Here is an 8,220-nt window from a genome sequence, read left to right as displayed (position 1 = left end):
ATGTGTGTGTTGTAAATCTGAACCCCCATAGTGACTGATCCCATTTGAGAAAGAGTTTGCTATGCTATGCTATGTTAATGAGACAGTATTAGTGTAGGGTGTTGTTAGTCTCTTTTGAAGTGTAACAGAAATTCAGCAAGTGAGCAGAGCAGAAATGGGAGAAGAGAGATGTGAAGCCAAAAGAAGATCACCCAGGAGCAGAGAGCCGAGAGCCGAGAGCGACTGGGACACGGTGACCGTGCTGCACAAGAAGGGCCCCATGGCGCCCAGGCCAAGTCCAAGCAGGCCATCTTAGCAGCCCAGAGATGAGGAGAAGATGGGGAGACTTACAAGAAATGGGCGGCTGGGCAGAACAAACAGAATTCGATCACCAAGAATACTGCCAAGTTGGAGAGTGAGACAGAGGAACTGCACCACAACAGGGTGACCGTGGAGGTGAGCAAGGTCATCCAGCAGGGCCCGCAGAGCAAAGGGTTCACAAAGAAGGACCTGGTGACGAAAATCAATGAGAAGCCGCAAGTCATCGCAGACTATGAGAGTGGACGGGCCATCCCAAACAACTGGGTTCTGGCCAAGATCAAAAGAGCCATTGGCCTCAAGCTCGGGGCAAGGACATTGGGAAGCCCATCAAGAAGGGGCAGAGGGGGAAATGAGCACAAAGCCTCGAAATCAGTTGTTCCGGCTGATCTCGTCCGGCTGGTTCCCGACACCAGGTCTGGGACTGGTGTGGGTCCCTTCAGGCCAGCTGTTGGGGGTGAGGGGTGTTGACTCCCTGGGGAACCTCCTTATTCCATCCCTGCTGTCCAACAAACAAACAAAACCTTGCAAAGGCTTTGGTTCTCCTGCCTGTTTTTTCCCCACTCCAGCCCAATGGGACCCTCATCCCTACTGGTGTTTCTGAGCAGCGGCAGCAGCATTAGCTTGAGTCCTGGGGTTCGGAGGTGGGGCATTGCCTGGGGAGTGGCTGACGGCTGGCTGGGGGAGGTTCGCACCCCTCCACCCCACCCTACCCTACCCCCAGCTTTTAAAGAAGCTAATAAAAGTCATTGCTCTTCAAAAAAAAAGCTCTCTGGGCTTGGCACTAGGTGGTAACGGGATGGCTAAACGCAGCAAGAAGGTCGGAATCATCAGTAAATATGCCTGTTATGGTGCCTTCCTCAGTAAAATGGTGAAGAAAATTGAAATCAGCCTGCATGCCAAGTACACTTGCTTCTTCTGCGGCAAAACTAAATGAAGAGACGAGCTGTGGGGATCTGGCACTGTGGTTCCTGTATGAAAACGGTGGCTGGTGGTGCCTGGACCTCCACTACCACCTCCGCAGTTACAGTAAAGTCCGCCGTCAGAAGACTGAAGGGACTGAAAGACCAGTAGAAGCTCCACCACCTAAATGTGTCTAACCTGTAATAAATGGGTTAATTTATATAACGAAAAAAAGCCAACCAAACAACAACAAAAAAACCTAGGGTTGACGCCTTGCATTTAAACTTCTAGCCTTCTAATTGTGAGGAAAGAAATGTGTGTTTGACAGAGTCAACCACCAGTGTTATGTCTGTGAATGCAGCACCAGATAACCAAAAAGAGTAGAAAATGCTGCTTCCTGTAGATAGTATGCTGCTAACTTTTTCTGTTCCATGAAGACAGCTCACTTTACTCAATTTTCCTGCCAGATCTCCACAGATATTTCACTTTACTACTTGTGCCAAGGTACCAGGGGAGTTGTTCATGTGGCCTTACATTCATCCCTCCGTCTCATTTCAGTCATGTTTTTCCTTGAAGACCTGTCTTTCATGGCACTAGATAAAGATTCTGTGTTCTTAGTACTCCTGACAGCCCTCATTTATTGATATAGTTAGACTCCAAAGACCAGGTCATTATGTGAAAATCAGAATTATATATGAACATGAAGGATGATTACATCAGGTTCACAAGATGGAGGTTAACTATCAAATTACATCATAACCATCAAATTACATCACTACATAACTGCCAAAAACCATTGACTTACCAACATTACCCAATCAAGTTGGTTCCTAACTTTAACCAACATTACTCATTTGTTACTACCTGACATAGACTTTTAACGTGCAAAATAGATAGATTTTTTTTACTATTTTTTTGTTTTTACTATTTTTTACTATTGTCATAAATGTGAATGTTGGATAATGGAGTAGCTTATAAATAAGAAATAAGTGTGTTGATTTGAACTGTGTAGACTCAGTTTGCTATGTACAATGAGTATACAAAACCTGAGCTTTTAGGCTGGTGTTTGCTCCCTTGATAACAGGGGTCTACAAAAACTTCCCAATTTCATTTTTCACCTACTTTTTGGGTGAAGGTCCTGGTGTGGCACTGTAGGATAAATATTTGACTACTTAAACTGCTCGGTCAGCAGTTCAAACCCACAAGCTGTTCCTTTGAAACCCTATCATGAATCACTGAGTTAGAGCCTACACGAAAGCACTGTACAACATCTCTTTATGTTGGCATCATTCCTTTGAAAGCTTAAATTTAATGAGTCATGTGGCAATTTTGATACGGGCAAAAAGTATAGAGAAATGTGGTTGCTTGTGTGCTGCAGTGTTGGAGAAAAATCCCCAGATGGGGAATCTGGAAGTTTGAGTTGTAATGCTGACTGCCAGTTATTTATCATGTACTTCAGGCATGATGACTAAGTCGGTGAGCCTCAGTTTCCCCATCTGACCTGGTCAGTCACTTGTATATCTGGAAAGTTTATTGAGAAGCTCAAATGGAATAATGGAAGTTAAAGACTTAGAAGACCATAGAACTATTCTAAATTTAGTATATCATCTTCATATGAAACCATAAATTGCTAGGCTGTGTCCTGTAAATCTCTTGCACTATGATCAGTATAATCTCCAGTACAATTAAGTCCTTCAGAGTTGTATTTCCTGATGGTGATGTAGGTTTTATTTTCAAGTACTGAAGAGAAAATTCACTTACAACAAGATGTGTCTATATTGGCTGAATAGGACCTTAAAATGATAGAAGAATGTTTTGCTATTTTGTTGTTGATGTTGTTGTTGAGTGAATACCAGAGTTATCGATCTCTATCTCCAAACTAGAAATAATAAATTTATATAAAAATGTGTTTGGTTTTTATATGCCTGGAGGGAACTGGGGCGTAGTATTAGATTCCTTATTTGCTAGCACCGTTTTTTCTTTCGTGCATTGTGAATCTGTGAGAGTCTTTTTCCTTTCAGGCAGTCAGGAATATGAATTTATTTTATATTGTTCTGCTTATAATAGTCAGTGTAACAGCATCTTGTAGCAAACATGCTGCTGGTCATATCTCGTTTTATCTTTTATAAAAACTTCAATGTTTCTCATCATTGGCAAAAACATTAGTGTTTCTTCTTGAACAGTTGTGAACAAGTGGTTTGATATTTTCTGGCTTAGCTCTAAATCTTGTGTGGTGTGGATTACAAAAAAAGAAGAAAGAACATTAGGGATTCTTTCATCAATCTCATTCTCCTGAACTTTCACAAGAAAACTTTGAAAGGTCCTGCATCTTCCATAGCTGTGGACGTGTCTGAAATTTCCTTCCATAGAGATGTCTTGTACCGCAATCCTTCTCCACAGAAAAGCAGAACACTGCTTGTCCTGTTACTTATGGAGTCCCATATCAGAATTAAAAAAAAAAAACAACACAAAAATTATTATAGTTCAAAGCCTAGAGTTTAGAGCCCGTGGAGGGACTATCATCTGTATTGTCATTAAAAAAAAAAATTCATAACTACTTCTTTGATTGAATAAATTATTAAGAAGGGACTTTTAGTTAAAATAAATGTGTCCTATAAATATTTTCAAATTCTCTTGTTGTGTGCTGTAGAGTTAATTTTAACTCATAGTAAACCTATACAGCTGAGTGCTCTAAAGGATTTCCTGGATTGTATTTTTTTTTTTTTAACTTTTGATTATGAATTGAGTGAAGGTTTATAGACCAGACCATCAGTTTCAATCCAAGAAATGCCACACGTTGCTTCTTCTCAGTGTATGTAATTCCCTCCATATACTAAGTTACCCCACTTCCTCCCTGTGGTTCCTATTTCCATTCCACTCTCATTCCCAACCCCTCAGAATCTTGTCCCCAAGTAAATGTTTTCATTTTGATCTTGATTGGTTTATCATTCCATGGGGAGCATAGCTCACTAGTGTTTTTGGCCCCCTATATCCCTTTCCTTGGTTTGGTTGGAAATTGGGTCATGATGATGAGTTTCATTCCAGACCTGAAGGGTAACTGAGGGCCAGAGTCTAGGGCCCCTCCAGTTCCTTTCTGACCGATAAGTACAGACTTTTTAAAAAAAAAATTTGAGTTTTTTTCCACATTATTTCCCACTCTATCTGGTACTTTCTAATGTGATCCCTTTCAGAGCAGTTGGTGGTGGGCACCATCTAGCTCTAGTCTCAGAGTCATAGAGACTGATGTTCGCATGTTCCATTAGTCTACTGGGCTAGTTGATTGCAAGCATCTTCAAGTTTCATTACTCTTCTTTCTTCCACACATGGAGAGATCAACAGTTTCACCGTAGATGGACGTTTATAAGTTTTTAAGATCCCAGTGACTACTCATCAAAGTAGGATATTGAACATTGTCTTTGCGGACTACATTAAAGCCAGTTAACCATGATGTCCCAAAGACTATGGTCCTGAGACTGCAGACCCAGAAATGTGTTCTAGGGTGTCAGTTTTGTTAATGTTTTATTGTGAATTATGTGATAGTTTATGTGGGATAACATTAGTTTTACATTCATCCTATCGTATATCATTTCATTGCCATGGTTACAATCCTGTCCATGCATCACCAACCAACCAAAGGGTATACAAGCCTGCCCCCCGATCGTCAGCACACAGCCCCTCTCCCTCTCTGGGTCTAAAGTCCCCAGCTGCTCCATCTCTCCACGTCATCGTCTCTGCCTCCATCTCAGGTATCACTGCTTCTCTGGGTAGGGTCCCGTTCTCCGCTCTTCTCCCTTGATGGTCCCAGGGACCTCCGCTCCTGTACTTAAAATTTAATCACTCCCCTCCTTGCTACAAAATGTCTACCTTTACATTTCCAACCCTCACAATCAGTCCTGATAATAATTATTCACTATTGTATCACAAGAGACCCATCCGCATTTCATTCCATCAGCCCCACCTAGACAGATTAGATACTACTCAGTGGAGATTCTACCTTCTTTCACACCCTCTGGATCTAGGTTCCCTCTTGAAAGCTTATAAGCCAGTTATTTCTTGCCTTTGTTGCCCCCCCCCATCCCCCCCATTTTGGGTAGCCAATGTCCAAGTTGCCCATCCCTGTCTACTCTGTGTATGGAGGGGGTGGGAATGATCCTTGCTGTAAGGATTTGTTCCCTCTTTTGAGCTACTGCATCCATAGGTGTAGGTCAAGTTCATCAAATTGTATCAGATTACTCTTTCTTTCCTCTTCTTTGTTCTTCTAGTTGAGCTCTGATCATCCAGTCATTGAAGCCAGGTCAAATGGGTATTATCTGCAAGTGTGGGTGTTCTTGTGCATATGCCCTCCCTCTTATCAACTGGACACTTCACTCTTCACTATAGTCCTCTGTGGCTATGTCACAGAGTCCCCAGGTTTTGCCACACTGCTAGCCAACCAGGTCTCCACTAGGATGTCATTTTTGCAAAAGGAGATTGCCAGTGTTTTCTTCACCATGGAACTCTTCAAAGTTCTGACCTGCTCAGACTCTCATAATGAGAAATGCCTTACAATTGATCAAAACCCCCACTCACTCAATATTTGTTTTTTTCTTTATAACATCAGTAATAACTGGTTACTAAGTCCTGCGTTTCATGAAGTGTGTTTGTTGAACCACTTTTGATGACGGACAGAACAACTAGAAAGAAACTCAGCAAAGACACAGAAGAACTAAACAACACAATCAACAAACTTGACTTTATAGACACATAGAGAGCGCTCAGACTAACAACAGCATGAAATGTATCCTTTCCCACTGTACATGGAACATTCTCTAGAATAAACCATATGTTTGGCTGCAAAGCAAACCTCAATACATTTTAAAACATCAAAATACTACTTAGCATCTTAGAATATTATAGATGCTGTGTTTTTTGGTGTTTGTTAAAGTCAATTTTATCAGAGATTAACATTGCCACTCCTGCTCATTTTTTTTATTGTCATTAGCTTGATATATTGTTTCCCATCCTTTGATTTTTAGTCTATTTCTGTCTTTGTGTGTAAGATGTGTCTCTTATAAACAGCATATTCAAGGATCTTGTTTTCTCGTCCATTCTGCTACTCTCTGTCTCTTGTCTGGTGCATATGAAAATGTTATAAAATTAGAAATTAACAATAGGAAGACCAAGGAAAAAATCAAGTATATGGAAATTCAACAATACCTTGCTTAGAAGCTACTGGGTAATAGATCAAATAAAAAGTGAAACAACAAAAAAAAAATCCTTAAGTCAAATGAGAATGCAAATACAACTTACTAAAATGTTTGGCACACTGCAAAAGCAATGCTCAGAGGACAATTTATAGCAATAAACACATACATCCAAACAAAGGAAAGAACCAAAATCAACACCTTAAACAAATATCTCAAACAATTAGAAAAATAGAAACAAAGTAAGTCTATTGCCACCAGATGAAAATGAAATAATAAAGGTTAGAGCAGAAATAAATGAAACAGAAAACAGAAAAACAATAGAAAGAATCAACAAGAAGCTGGTTCTTTCAAAGGATTGATAAAATCAGCAAACCACTGGCAAATCTAACAAAAGCAAAGAAAGAGAAGTTGCAAACAACACAAATAAATTGTATGGATGACGTCACAACAGAACCAATGGAAATAAAAGGGATAATAAAAAATCTATGAAGACTTGTATGCCAATAAATTTGAAACCCTGGAAGAAATGGTAACATTTCTAGAAACACATGACCTAAACTAATATAGGCTGAAGTAGAAAACTTAAACAGGTCTATAACAAAAGAAGAAATTGATCAAGTCCTTAAAAAACAAAACAAAACAAAAAAAAAACCCCAGCAAAAAAGAACTCCCCATTTTAAAAAGTCCATGTCCAGATGGCTTTACTGGTGAATTACCAGGCATGCAGAGAAGAGTTGATACCAGTTCTACTCAAACTATTCCATAATATAGAAATGGATGGAAAACTGCCCAATTCATTTTATGAAACAAGCATAACTCTGATACCAAAACTAGGCAAAGACATCACTGAGAAAGGGGGCCAATAATGTGCTGGAAGTCGTAGCCACAACTATAAGACAAGAAAGAGAAATTAAAGGCATACAATTTGGCAAAGAAGAAGTAAACTATTTTCAGACGATATAATCATATACTTAGAAAACCCAGAAGACTCCACAAGAAAATGATAGGAACTCCTTGATCAATTCTGCAGAGGCAGGGTACAAGATCAACACACAAAAATCAGCTGGATTCCTGTACACTAATAAAGAGAGCTCCAAAAAGGAAATCAGAAAAAACAATACAATTTATAATAGCTACCCAAAAGATGTTGTTGCTCAGTGCTGTTGAGTGAGTTCTGACTTACAGAGACCCTATATAGGTTACCGAGGAGTGACTGGTGACTTTGAACCACCGACCTGTGGTTCAAACCTACCTTATGGTCCAGCACATTATCCTGTAACACCACACCAGGACTCCACTTGGGAAAAAACCTACCCAGAGAAATACAAGGCTTATGTACAAAGAAAACGATAAAACATTGCTATAAGAAACCAGAACAGACCTTCAGAAATGAAGGAATATACCCTGCTCATGGCTAGGAAGACTTAACACTGTGAAAATGTCAACACTACTTAAAGCATTCTATAGATGTCATGCTAGCTATGGAAAAACTAATTTTATATGGAAGGATAAGAGGCCCCAGATAAGCAAAGCATTATTTAAAAAGAATACAGTAGGAGGCCCTCGCTTCCTGATATCAAAACCTATAAAGCCACAGTAATGACTCCTTTTCATGTTGCTGAGGAGGTGACTGCTTCACCATGAAGCTGAACATCTCCGTCCCAATCACTGGCTGCCAAATACTCACTGAAGTGGACGATGGACGCAAGCTTCGTACCTTTTATGAGAAACAGATGCCACAGAAGTTGCTGCTGACTCGCTGGGTGACAAGTGGAAGGGTTACGTTGTCCTTATCAGTGGTGGGAATGACAAGCAGGGTTTTCCCATGAAGCAC

The 8,220-nt window shown here is 40.2% G+C and overlaps 1 pseudogene; it reads left to right on the top strand.

Annotated features, from left to right (window-relative positions):
• Positions 1-154: 154 nt before the first annotated feature.
• LOC102841878 lies at positions 155-653 on the top strand (annotated as a pseudogene).
• The last annotated feature ends 7,567 nt before the right edge of the window (positions 654-8,220 follow it).

This window comes from Chrysochloris asiatica, unplaced genomic scaffold (genome assembly GCF_000296735.1).
Source record: "Chrysochloris asiatica unplaced genomic scaffold, ChrAsi1.0 scaffold00121, whole genome shotgun sequence".
In the NCBI taxonomy this organism is placed as follows: Eukaryota; Metazoa; Chordata; class Mammalia; order Afrosoricida; family Chrysochloridae; genus Chrysochloris; species Chrysochloris asiatica.
The sequence above is the reverse complement of the archived record's forward strand: the minus strand, read 5'-3'. Positions and strand labels throughout refer to the sequence as shown.